At 44.0% G+C, this 12978-nt stretch overlaps 1 protein-coding gene across 2 annotated transcripts in view; it reads left to right on the top strand.

Annotated features, from left to right (window-relative positions):
* The first annotated feature begins 259 nt into the window (after positions 1–259).
* Positions 260–12978, top strand: part of ITGB2 (integrin subunit beta 2) — a 183570-nt gene continuing 170851 nt past the window's right edge. Inside the window, exon 1 of one of the 2 annotated variants that reach the window (XM_040439674.1) lies at positions 260–339. The gene's annotated coding sequence lies outside the window, so the exon portion shown is untranslated. The remainder of the gene's footprint in view (positions 340–12978) is intronic. The other variant, XM_040439670.1, reaches the window with a different exon arrangement.

Genomic DNA, 12978 nt, shown 5'->3' with positions numbered 1-12978 from the left:
GAGCACTGGGATAGATTAGAAAGAAGTACCACTGACATAGCATAAGCATGAGGACCTTATTGAACCTTCACCTTCAATCTTCAGGATGGAGTCATAGCAGCCATGGGTGTATGCATTTTAAATTAGGTAAGGACCTTTCACAATTGCAATGTGTCTCAATTGCTCTTAAATGTTATACTCATTGCTTAGTGAGAAGTAGAGAAATAGTTCTTTCATCATTACTGGGTTAAAATTGGTTTCCTCTTTACCCTTCCTGTTTTCATAGGATGCATTAGAAATAAGACCACAGCTACACAAAAAGTAGCACTACAGCCTAGATCCTGAAGTCCACCTAATCAGGTAAATGAACTCTAGTCTTTTCCATTACCCTAGCTATGGTAGACATATTCTACATGTGTGGTCTTGTTGCCGACCATGCTTCCCAATGTGACTTGGAATTAGATTAATTAGATACTGTGAAAAAATGGAAGTGAATGGATATTGTTCAAAACAAAATATGGGCAGACAAAGCCATGGGTGTAGGACTTTATGATCAGTCGTTTCTCCTTGTATAGCTGTAATTATTCAGATCCTTTGCATTATGGTACGTCTCTTTAAGGAGAACCTGTCAGCCCGTCTAAGCTTCCCTCTCTTCATCCCTTGTGTTTGAATAGGTTTTTGTATTATAGAACTTGCAGGGTTTTTGTTGCAGTGCCATGCCGGTGTTCATATGTCTGATGGATTTGTTAGATGCAAGTTTTCTCCCACTATCTAGCTGGAAGGTTTCTCCCTATGCACAGTAATAGGGAAAAAGCTGTTGATCAACGGGGGGGGGGGGGGGGGGGGGGGGGCAAAGAGCTGCTGCATAACATGAATATATTGGGCTCCTGCTTCACTGAGCTGGTTTTATACTGTTTTCCCCTATAAGTACCGTTTATTCACAGGTGACCACTGAGGCCAATGATTGGCTGAGTGGTCAATTAAATGATGGACATGGCATTATCATGGCCCCGGGAACTGGACCTGTCAGGCTTAAATGAAGCTACCTCTAGAGGGCAAGCGGAGCTTTTTTCCTTTCTTCTATAAGCCTGTCCAAAAATGCTGGACAGTCTCTTTTAAGTATTGTTAAAATACGCTTATAGGGTAAATTTATCTTCCCAATCTGCCAGAAATTTGGTGTTAAAAAACATACAAACTCTGGGGTTGCAACTTTTTAAACACCATTTTCACCCTTACAGCTTTCCAAAAAGGATTCAGGGACTGGACGAAGCCATCGGCCGTGGCAGATTTATCATCATTTACCCCAGTTTCTTGGTGTAAACAATGATGGAATCTACACCGTTTCAAGCTGGAATAGATTTCATTTTAGGTGCACAGACTGCTGGAGGATGCACTTAAAGGGGTAAAGAGCTAGTGAGAGATTCAGACTCGCACGCGCTGCCGGTTCTAATCCCAGGCTGGGATCATGTGCCAAATGTATGGTCATTTGATCAGAAACCAGCAAGTTTGGAATTTTTTTCTTATTCTTTAATCATATTCATCAGGGGATAAATAATGTGTTCATGTTATTGAACATTCCATTATTGCCAGGGCAATACCAATTTTGTAAGTTTTAATTTATTTATTTTTTTACCATTTTTTACAAAAAGAAAAGCACTTGAAAGATAAGAAAAGCATATTTTTAAGTTTTTAGACATTAATGTATTTTTGTTTCATTTTTCCAAACCTTTTTTTACTGATTTAATTTTTTTTCAAGGTCTCAGTACTTGAACCTGCTATCCTCTGACTGCCCATATAATACACTGCAATACTTCTGTATAGTAGTGTATTAGGTCAGTTATAGTAAAACAGGCAAGCTTTAAGGCCATTGTTCAGCTCCTTGCCTGTCATGGCAAGCCCTTGGTAAGTCATGATCATGACACAGGGATGGTGATGGGGTGATAGTGCCCCTTCCCTCTCTTTAACTACTTAGATGCCGCAGTCTGCATTGACTGTGGCATCTAAGGGGGTAAATTGCTTATCCTAGTAGTGAAAACAGGGTACCAGCTGTGCGATATTGCCGGCACCTGCAAGTTATAGCTTGGGCTCATCTCCTGAGCATCACTGTACTGTCTATTGACCTCTATTATAAAAATAAATAAAAAATACACCTTACAGAGGACCTGTCACCAAACCAAAAAACTGTACTGTTTTTAAATATGCTTCCCTGAGCATTGCATACTTTTTTTTATGCTACTGTGCCACCCGTTCTTCAGTTATGACTTGTCCCCTTAAAAGTCCGACACCACATATGTAAATCTCCACTGTGATGATCTCCTTTACACACCCTCCAGCTGCAGTGTGATCTTGCGAGACCCACTGGACCCACTTTTGGACCCATTCTTGAACCCACTGCTGGTTTTGGCTCACAAGTACTGTTCCGAAATACTGACCAAATACTGACTGTGTGAAAGTGGCCTTAGGCGACAGGTCAGTAGCAGAATTGACAGCTGAAAACAGGTCCAACTATGCCTACTACTCATCAATGTATTGTACTTCTTTCCCATTGACCTTTTTGGAAAACCACCATGATATCTGCTTGAAAGAAGTAGCATGAAGGCTAAGGCTAGTTTCAGAAAGCAAAATCTGACAAAAATCTGTGGCAAATCAGTAGCAGAATTTGGAGGCATTTTTAGAGTTTTTTTTTTTAGTGTTTTTAGAGTATTTAACCACCTCCGGACCGCCTAACGCAGATTCGCGTTCCGGAGGTGGCAGCGCTGCGCACAGTCACGCATATACGCGTCATCTCGCGAGACGCGAGATTTCGCTCCAAGCCGGCCCGCGCATGCGCATCGCGGGCCGGCAAAAGTTTAAGAACAAGTTCGTCACCAGCCTGCCAGCAACGATCATTGGCTGGCAGGCTGGCGATTTTTAAAAAATCCAATCACAAGCCATATAACAGATCATATTAGTAAATATGATCTGTTATATGGCTTCTCTGCTCCTGTGCTGGTCCTTTTCGTCGGTTGGATCCAGCACAGGAGCAGACTGAACTGTGAGTAGCACCAACACTACACCTTAGCCCCAGATCACCCCCCTGCACCCCAATTAACCCTTTGATCACCCCTTTGATCGCCCCTGTCAATCACCAGTGAAAGGAAAAAAAGTGATCAGTGTAAACTGTCACTTTTTTTTTTTCACTAGTATTGGCTGTTAGGTTTTAGGGATAGTTTAGGCCCCTTGGTTAGGTAGTTAGCGTCAGTTAGCGCCCACCCCACCGCACCGCAGTCACTTTTATTCGCTGAATAGCGTATCGCTAATCAGCATTTGTACTTTTATAGTATCTGTAAGTGATCAAAACTGATCACGGTCAGATCTATAATAGTATTAGTGTCACTTTAGTTCGCCCTCCACCCAAAACGCAGTGTTTGCCCGATCAGGCCTGATCGGTCGCCCACACGTGCGTTCACCCACGCCCGCCCCACCGCAGTGACAAAAAATATATATTTTTTGATCACTGCACATTCATTTTACACGCACTGCGGCGATAAAAAAATCTGTTTTGATATTTTTTATCAACCGCAGCGGCCTCCGGTACTTCGCTAGCCTCCCCTTTGTAAGACAGGCTTGCTTTTTTTCTTGGGTAGTCTCAGGGAATACCCCTAAATTTAGTAGTCCAAAATGTCAAACAGGAAGTATTCTTCTGAAGAGGCCTACAGGATTCTGACCCAGTCGGATGAGGAGTGGGAACCCTCATCTGACGAATCTAGCGGGTCAGAATATGAACCTGTAGAAAGCAGTGGCTCTCTGACCCAAAGTTCGGACGAGGAGGTGGAGGTCCCTGGCAGCACCAGGCGTACCCGGCCCCATGTCGCTAGACCACAGGTTATGCAGGATCCGCTTCAAGAGCAGCAGAGTGGGGCTGTCGCTGCCGGATCACGTGGTGAGGCATACACCAGCAGCGCAGCCCTCCCTGGACCTAGTACCAGCACTGCCGTCAGGGCCGGTACAAGGCAGGGGCCGAAGGAGCGGGTGCCCTGGGCGCTACCATTTGCGGACAGGAGGGGGGCGCAGGTGAAGTGCCAGCAGCAGTGGCGTCGCCAGGGGGGGGCCAGAGGGGGCCACGGCCCCCCCTACATCATGCTGTGCCCCCCCATGTGCCCCCCCAACTAAAATGACCCCCCCCCCCCCCCCAAGTGAGCAGCCGCCGCCGGGCACAGGGAGATGAGCGCTTCCATTGCGCTCATCTCCATTGCAAACTGTCTGTGCCAGCGGAGGTGCAGGGGAGGGAGAGGCGTGTCCCTTCCCTTTCCTCTGATAGGCTGCAGGCAGGCACCGAAGTGGAGGAGAGGCCCCGCCCCCTAATTACTCCTGTTTACCTTTCTAAAGCTAAAGGACCTTTGATGATGTCATCACAGGTCCTGTAAGGGAACTGCACAGTGTAAAGTGTAGTTCCCAGGTTAGAACAGTGCATCTGCCAGGACCTGTGATGACATCATCTTCAACATCACAGGTCCTGCAGAATCTAGCAAAGGAACTGCACCAAAAATGGTGTAGTTCCTAGGTTTCAAAGGTACATCTGCCAGGACCTGTGATGACATCATCACAGGTCCTTCAACCCCTAACAGCAAGTATTAAAAGTTCACAAGCAGCTCTGTATTGATCCATACAGACTGGAATGGAGAGGTAAGAGGAGGTCCTCCCCTTTTCATCATTTACCCCCCCCCCCCCCTCCATGCCCTGTTTTTACTCATTGCTCACTCATGTATACTACTTCAGACAGTTACCACTACCTCATGTACCTCACAGTGACTATAATGCATAACTGACCACATATTTCTATAAACACTGCATCTACAGTATTATACCTTCTATGTGTCACATCAATACACTGCTCTGTATATATATATATATATATATATATATATATATATACACACACATACATGCACACACACTGCATATATTACACAGTATTATACATGCAATATGTACAGATATATAGTATATACCGCAGTGCACTGATATGTGAGGTATGAGGTATAATAGATGCTGTGTGTACAGATATCAGTACACTTCTGTATATACTATATATGTGAGGTACGAGGTATAATAGATGCAGTGTGTACAGATATATAGTATATACAGCAGTGTACTGATATGTGAGGTACGAGGTGTCAATACACTGCTGTATTTACTATATACCTGTACACACTGCATCTATTATACCTCGTACCTCACATATTACACTACTGTATATACTGTATACACTGCATATATTATACCCCGTACCTCACATATCAGTACACTGCTGTATATACTATATACCTGTACACACTGCATCTATTATACCCTGTACCTCACATATCAGAACACTAGGGAATATACTATATACCTGTACACACTGCATCTATTATACCGCGTACCTCACATAACTGTACACTGCTGTATATAATATACATCTGCATCTATTATACCTCTTTTGTGTGCCAGGGCTGTTTTGTAATCCCATTCCGGCCCTGATGGCATAAATTATAAAACGCAGCAGCAAGAATAGTTCATGGAACAAAGGGAGGGGCTATAAAAGGGGAATGGGGGCCCAATTTAGATTCCTGCTATGGGGCCCAGTGATTTTTATGTACGCCCCTGGCTGCAGGCACTAGGCCGGCAGCCTATCAGAGGCCGGCGCAATGACGTCATCGTGCCGCCTGAGCCTTACATTACAGCGTGGGACACAGGAAGAGGCTGCATCGCATCGCTGACACTTAGGTAAGTATAAGTGTTTTTTTTTTGGTTTTTTTTACAATAGTGTTACTGGCACATTGGGGGGGCTTATTACAAAACTGGCACATGATGATGGGGGGGACTTTATACTGGCACATGATGATGGGGGGGAACTTTATAGTGTCTGTGACTTTCAAAGTCCCACAGTCCTTTGTTCTATTGCTTTAAGTATATTCTTGTTTTGAAACAACATTGATTCTTTCTTAAAAACGGGGGGGGGGGGGGGGGGGGGGGGGCGCAGTTTGCCATCTTCGCCCTGGGCACCAAATGGCCTTGTCCCAGCCCTGACTGCCGTACAACATGGTGACGTGGCGAGCACCAGAAGGGCAGTTGAAGCTGGTACGGTGGCACGTGCACTAGTTACCCCGTCGCAGCCACCGCAAAGACAGGCCCGTAGGTGCTGGCAAACCCTGATTGGCAGTCACCAACTTCAGCCGCACCTGTAGTTCCCCCTTTCACCGCCCAGTCTGGAGTTCGGGTTGAGACGGCTCAAATCGGTTCGGCCCTGGGATTTTTTGAGCTGTTCTTGACTGCGGAGCTCTTGGACTTAGTCGTGGCAGAGACCAACCAGTATGCCACACAATTTATATCCGCCAACCCGGAAAGCTTTTATGCCCAGCCTTTCCGGTGGAAACCAGTCCAAGTTTCCGAAATTAAAATTTTTTTGGGCCTTCTCCTCAACATGGGCCTGACAAAAAAGCATGAATTGCGGTCATATTGGTCAACGCACCCGATTCATCACATGCCCATGTTCTCTGCTGCTATGTCCAGGGCACGATTTGAGGCCATCCTCCGTTTCCTGCATTTTAGCGACAACACCACCTCCCGTCCCAGAGGCCACCCAGCTTTTGACCGGCTCCACAAAATTCGGCCCCTCATAGACCATTTCAACCAGAAATTTGCAGATTTGTATACCCCCGAGCAAAACATCTGCGTAGACGAGTCCCTAATACATTTTACCGGGCGCCTTGGCTTCAAACAGTACATCCCAAGCAAGCGTGCCCGGTATGGGGTCAAATTGTATAAGCTCTGTGAAAGGGCCACAGGCTATACCCACAAATTTCGTGTCTATGAGGGAAAAGATCAGACCCTGGAGCCGGTCGGTTGCCCTGACTACCTGGGGAGCAGTGGGAAGACAGTCTGGGACTTGGTGTCACCCTTATTCGGCAAGGGGTACCATCTTTATGTGGACAATTTTTACACAAGTGTGGCCCTCTTTAGGCATTTGTTTCTAGAACGGATTTGCGCCTGTGGCACCGCGCGAACTAGTCGCGTGGGCTTCCCCCAACGGCTTGTAACCACCCGTCTTGCAAGGGGGGAGAGGGCTGCCTTGTGTAACGAAGAACTGCTCGCGGTGAAATGGAGAGACAAGCGTGACGTTTACATGCTCTCCTCCATTCACGCAGACACGACAATCCAAATTGAGCGAGCAACCCGTGTCATTGAAAAGCCCCTCTGTGTCCACGACTATAATGCGCTCATGGGAGGGGTGGACTTCAATGACCAGATGTTGTCTCCGTATTTAGTTTCCCGCAGAACCAGACGCTGGTATAAGAAGGTGTCTGTATATTTAATTCAATTGGCGCTGTACAATAGTTTTGTTCTCTACAGTAAGGCTGGGAGAACACGATCTTTCCTCAAATTCCAGGAAGAGATCATCGAGAACCTCCTTTACCCAGGAGGTTCCGTGGCCCCATCCCCCAGTGTAGTTAGCCGTCTACACGAGCGACATTTCCCCAGTGTCGTTCCTGGTACCTCAACCCAACCGTCACCCCGAAAAAGATGTCGTGTCTGTAGCAGGAGTGGAATAAGGCGTGACACCCGCTATTTCTGTCCTGACTGTGCTGACCACCCTGCCCTATGCTATGGAGAGTGTTTCCGGAAGTACCACACACAGGTACACCTACCATAGGGATTGCATCTCACAGGACAGGCACACAGGGCTATTAGGGCCCTTTTACTCTCAGCTGCTGCAAACCTCTCCTTTCACCTGGGATAAAGTGCATAACGTACTTCGCCACATCTTTGGGCGATTTGCGCTTTGCACATTGTCCCATGGGGAAGGAGAGGTTTGTTCTATAAAGGTAAAAAAAACTAAACAAAAAAAAAATTACCGGTAAGTAAAAAAGTTAAAAAAGTTTATAAAAGTTAATATGTTCTGTTCTAAAGTTAATAAAGTTATTGCTTTGCGGCCTGGTTTTTTCTTTTTTGTTTTGTTTTTTTTACCTTCCAGGTGGACCAACCGATCGACCAGCTGCAGCACTGATGTGCATTCGGACAGAAGCATTGTGCTGCTGTCAGATTACACGCAAGTCGGTGTATGCGGCGCTGCAAGACGAGATTTCTCCTCTGCAGTAAAAGATATGTTTGCCGAGGCATATGAGCTGAGGAGGTGGCGGTGTTCATATACTTTGGCAAACACTTTGTATATATAAAAAAAAAAATCCCGGCAATGATTTATTCATCCACATCGATTGATGTGAATGGAGAAATCTGGTTTGCCAGGGCATACGAGCTGAAGTGGGTATGGATGTTGGGCGGAGCTCCTATGTCCTGGCAGACGCCTTTCCCCTCCTTTTTCTTTTTTTGGCAGAGATTTTTTCATCCACATTGATCGATGCGAATGAAGAAGTCTGTGCCGTTCATTTTTTTCTTTCAGCCCAGAGGCTGAACGAAAAAAAAAAATCTCATTACCCGTATGCTCAATATAAGGAGAATAGCAGAAACTCCTAATGCTGGGCATACATGTAATGATTGCGGAGACCCTCAAATGCCAGGGCAGTACAAACACCCCACAAATAACACCATTTTGGAAAGAAGACACCCCAAGGTATTCGCTGAGGGGCATATTGAGTCCATGAAAGATTGAAATTTTTGTCCCAAGTTAGCGGAAAGGGAGACTTTGTGAGAACAAAATCCAAAAAATCAATTTCCGCTAACTTGTGCCAAAATTTTTTTTTTTCAATGAACTCGCCATGCCCCTCATTGAATACCTTGGGGTGTCTTCTTTCCAAAATGGGGTCACATGTGGGGTATTTATACTGCCCTGGCATTCTAGGGGCCCCAAAGCGTGAGAAGAAGTCTGGTATCCAAATGTCTAAAAATGCCCTCCTAAAAGGAATTTGGGCCCCTTTGCCCACCTAGGCTGCAAAAAAGTGTCACACATGTGGTATCTCCGTATTCAGCAGAAGTTGGGGAATATGTTTTGGGGTGTCATTTTACATATACCCATGCTGGGTGAGATAAATATCTTGGTCAAATGCCAACTTTGTATAAAAAAAATGGGAAAAGTTGTCTTTTGCCAAGATATTTCTCTCACCCAGCATGGGTATATGTAAAATGACACCCCAAAACACATTCCTTACCTTCTCCTGAGTGCGGAGATACCAGATGTGTGACACTTTTTTGCAGCCTAGCTGGGCAAAGGGGCCCACATTCCAAAGAGCACCTTTCAGATTTCACAGGTCATTTACCTACTTACCAGACATTAGGGCCCCTGGAAAATGCCAGGGCAGTATAACTGCCCCACAAGTGACCCCATTTTGGAAATAAGACACCCCAAGGTATTCCGTGAGGGGCATGGCAAGTTCCTATAATTTTTTATTTTTTGTCACAAGTTAGTGGAAAATGATGATTTTTTTTTTTTTTTTTTTTTTTTTTTTCATACAAAGTCTCCTATTCCACTAACTTGTGACAAAAAAAAAAAATTTCCATGAACTCACTATGCCCATCAGCGAATACCTTGGGGTCTCTTCTTTCCAAAATGGGGTCACTTGTGGGGTAGTTATACTGCCCTGGCATTCTAGGGGCCCAAATGTGTGGTAAGGAGTTTGAAATCAAATTCAGTAAAAAATGACCTGTGAAATCCGAAAGGTGCTCTTTGGAATATGGGCCCCTTTGCCCACCTAGGCTGCAAAAAAGTGTCACACATCTGGTATCTCCGTACTCAGGAGAAGGTGGGGAATGTGTTTTGGGGTGTCATTTTATATATACCCATGCTGGGTGAGAGAAATATCTTGGCAAAAGACAACTTTTCCCATTTTTTTATACAAAGTTGTCATTTGACCAAGATATTTATCTCACCCAGCATGGGTATATGTAAAAAGACACCCCAAAACACATTCCTCAACTTCTCCTGAGTACGGCAATACCACATGTGTGACACTTTTTTGCAGCCTAGGTGGGCAAAGGGGCCCATATTCCAAAGAGCACCTTTCGGATTTCACTCGTCATTTTTTACAGAATTTGATTTCAAACTCCTTACCACACATTTGGGCCCCTAGAATGCCAGGGCAGTATAACTACCCCACAAGTGACCCCATTTTGGAAAGAAGAGACCCCAAGGTATTCGCTGATGGGCATAGTGAGTTCATGGAAGTTTTTATTTTTTGTCACAAGTTAGTGGAATATGAGACTTTGTATGGAAAAAAAAAAAAAATAAAAATCATCATTTTCCACTAACTTGTGACAAAAAATAAAAAATTCTAGGAACTCGCCATGCCCCTCACGGAATAGCTTGGGGTGTCTTCTTTCCAAAATGGGGTCACTTGTGGGGTAGTTATACTGCCCTGGCATTCTAGGGGCCCAAATGTGTGGTAAGGAGTTTGAAATCAAATTCTGTAAAAAATGACGAGTGAAATCCGAAAGGTGCTCTTTGGAATATGGGCCCCTTTGCCCACCTAGGCTGCAAAAAAGTGTCACACATCTGGTATCTCCGTACTCAGGAGAAGGTGGGGAATGTGTTTTGGGGTGTCATTTTATATATACCCATGCTGGGTGAGAGAAATATCTTGGCAAAAGACAACTTTTCCCATTTTTTTATACAAAGTTGTCATTTGACCAAGATATTTATCTCACCCAGCATGGGTATATGTAAAAAGACACCCCAAAACACATTCCTCAACTTCTCCTGAGTACGGGGATACCAGATGTGTGACACTTTTTTGCAGCCTAGGTGGGCAAAGGGGCCCATATTCCAAAGAGCACCTTTCGGATTTCACTCGTCATTTTTTACAGAATTTGATTTCAAACTCCTTACCACACATTTGGGCCCCTAGAATGCCAGGGCAGTATAACTACCCCACAAGTGACCCCATTTTGGAAAGAAGAGACCCCAAGGTATTCGCTGATGGGCATAGTGAGTTCATGGAAGTTTTTATTTTTTGTCACAAGTTAGTGGAATATCAGACTTTGTATGAAAAAAAAAAAATCATCATTTTCCACTAACTTGTGACAAAAAATAAAAAATTCTAGGAACTCGCCATGCCCCTCACGGAATAGCTTGGGGTGTCTTCTTTCCAAAATGGGGTCACTTGTGGGGTAGTTATACTGCCCTGGCATTCTAGGGGCCCAAATGTGTGGTAAGGAGTTTGAAATCAAATTCTGTAAAAAATGACGAGTGAAATCCGAAAGGTGCTCTTTGGAATATGGGCCCCTTTGCCCACCTAGGCTGCAAAAAAGTGTCACACATCTGGTATCTCCGTACTCAGGAGAAGGTGGGGAATGTGTTTTGGGGTGTCATTTTATATATACCCATGCTGGGTGAGAGAAATATCTTGGCAAAAGACAACTTTTCCCATTTTTTTATACAAAGTTGTCATTTGACCAAGATATTTATCTCACCCAGCATGGGTATATGTAAAAAGACACCCCAAAACACATTCCTCAACTTCTCCTGAGTACGGGGATACCAGATGTGTGACACTTTTTTGCAGCCTAGGTGGGCAAAGGGGCCCATATTCCAAAGAGCACCTTTCGGATTTCACTCGTCATTTTTTACAGAATTTGATTTCAAACTCCTTACCACACATTTGGGCCCCTAGAATGCCAGGGCAGTATAACTACCCCACAAGTGACCCCATTTTGGAAAGAAGAGACCCCAAGGTATTCGCTGATGGGCATAGTGAGTTCATGGAAGTTTTTATTTTTTGTCACAAGTTAGTGGAATATCAGACTTTGTATGAAAAAAAAAAAATCATCATTTTCCACTAACTTGTGACAAAAAATAAAAAATTCTAGGAACTCGCCATGCCCCTCACGGAATAGCTTGGGGTGTCTTCTTTCCAAAATGGGGTCACTTGTGGGGTAGTTATACTGCCCTGGCATTCTAGGGGCCCAAATGTGTGGTAAGGAGTTAGAAATCAAATTCTGTAAAAAATGATGAGTGAAATCCGAAAGGTGCTCTTTGGAATATGGGCCCCTTTGCCCACCTAGGCTGCAAAAAAGTGTCACACATCTGGTATCTCCGTACTCAGGAGAAGGTGGGGAATGTGTTTTGGGGTGTCATTTTATATATACCCATGCTGGGTGAGAGAAATATCTTGGCAAAAGACAACCTTTCCCATTTTTTTTATACAAAGTTGTCATTTGACCAAGATATTTATCTCACCCAGCATGGGTATATGTAAAAAGACACCCCAAAACACATTCCTCAACTTCTCCTGAATACGGAGATACCACATGTGTGACACTTTTTTGCAGCCTAGGTGGGCAAAGGGGCCCATATTCCAAAGAGCACCTTTCGGATTTCACAGGTCATTTTTTACTGAATTTGATTTCAAACTCTTTACCACACATTTGGGCCCCTAGAATGCCAGGGCAGTATAACTACCCCACAAGTGACCCCATTTTGGAAAGAAGAGACCCCAAGGTATTCGCTGATGGGCATAGTGAGTTCATAGAACTTTTTATTTTTTGTCACAAGTTAGTGGAATATGAGACTTTGTAAGAAAAAAAAAAAAAAAAAAATCATCATTTTCCGCTAACTTGTGACAAAAAATAAAAAGTTCTATGAACTCACTATGCCCATCAGCGAATACCTTAGGGTGTGTACTTTCAGAAATGGGGTCATTTGTGGGGTGTTTGTACTGTCTGGGCATTGTAGAACCTCAGGAAACATGACAGGTGCTCAGAAAGTCAGAGCTGCTTCAAAAAGCGGAAATTCACATTTTTGTACCATAGTTTGTAAACGCTATAACTTTTACCCAAACCATTTTTTTTTTTACCCAAACATTTTTTTTTTTATCAAAGACATGTAGAACTATAAATTTAGAGCAAAATTTCTATATGGATGTCGTTTTTTTTGCAAAATTTTACAACTGAAAGTGAAAAATGTCATTTTTTTGCAAAAAAATCGTTAAATTTCGATTAATAACAAAAAAAGTAAAAATGTCAGCAGCAATGAAATACCACCAAATGAAAGCTCTATTAGTGAGAAGAAAAGGAGGTAAAATTCAT

This window comes from Bufo bufo, chromosome 7 (assembly GCF_905171765.1).
Source record: "Bufo bufo chromosome 7, aBufBuf1.1, whole genome shotgun sequence".
Lineage (NCBI taxonomy): Eukaryota > Metazoa > Chordata > Amphibia > Anura > Bufonidae > Bufo > Bufo bufo.
The sequence above is the reverse complement of the archived record's forward strand: the minus strand, read 5'-3'. Positions and strand labels throughout refer to the sequence as shown.